Consider the following 1,072-nt stretch of genomic DNA (forward strand, 5'->3'; position numbering starts at 1 on the left):
CCGAGCTGCGGCCGTGGGAAAATCCGCGGAGGGACCGCCGTATCTCGGCCGGGCTTGGGGTTAGGGAGAAGCGGGTAGGCTCGTTCGAAAGGTCCCCTCGGGTGGAGCAACCGACCCAAAGGGCGAGTCGATCCGAGCAAAGGCGCCCGAGTTACGGCCGTTTAAAGGTCAGGCGGTGGTACCCCGTATCTCGGCCGGGCTTAGGGTTAGAGAGACGAGGGTTGGCTCGTTGGAAAGGTCCCCTCCGGTGGAGCAACCGACCCAAAGGGCGAAGTCCTGGGACTTTGTGCGCCGGAGCTACGGGCGTTTAAAGGTCAGGCGGTGGTGCCCCGTATCTCGGCCGGGCTTAGGGTTAGAGAGACGAGGGTTGGCTCGTTGGAAAGGGCCGCTCCGGTAGAGCAACCGACCCAAAGGGCGAGTCGATCCGAGCAAGGGCGTCCGAGCTGCGGCCGTGGGAAAATCCGCGGAGGGACCGCCGTATCTCGGCCGGGCTTGGGGTTAGGGAGAAGCGGGTAGGCTCGTTCGAAAGGTCCCCTCGGGTAGAGCAACCGACCCAAAGGGCGAGTCGATCCGAGCAAATGCGCCCGAGTTACGGCCGTTTAAAGGTCAGGCGGTGGTACCCCGTATCTCGGCCGGGCTTAGGGTTAGAGAGACGAGGGTTGGCTCGTTGGAAAGGTCCCCTCGGGTGGAGCAACCGACCCAAAGGGCGAGTCGATCCGAGCAAATGCGCCCGAGTTACGGCCGTTTAAAGGTCAGGCGGTGGTACCCCGTATCTCGGCCGGGCTTAGGGTTAGAGAGACGAGGGTTGGCTCGTTGGAAAGGTCCCCTCGGGTGGAGCAACCGACCCAAAGGGCGAGTCGATCCGAGCAAAGGCGCCCGAGTTACGGCCGTTTAAAGGTCAGGCGGTGGTACCCCGTATCTCGGCCGGGCTTAGGGTTAGAGAGACGAGGGTTGGCTCGTTGGATAGGGCCGCTCCGGTAGAGCAACCGACCCAAAGGGCGAGTCGATCCGAGCAAAGGCGCCCGAGTTACGGCCGTTTAAAGGTCAGGCGGTGGTACCCCGTATCTCGGCC

Source organism: Paramisgurnus dabryanus, unplaced genomic scaffold (genome assembly GCF_030506205.2).
Source record: "Paramisgurnus dabryanus unplaced genomic scaffold, PD_genome_1.1 h2tg000319l_1_28046__unclustered, whole genome shotgun sequence".
Lineage (NCBI taxonomy): Eukaryota > Metazoa > Chordata > Actinopteri > Cypriniformes > Cobitidae > Paramisgurnus > Paramisgurnus dabryanus.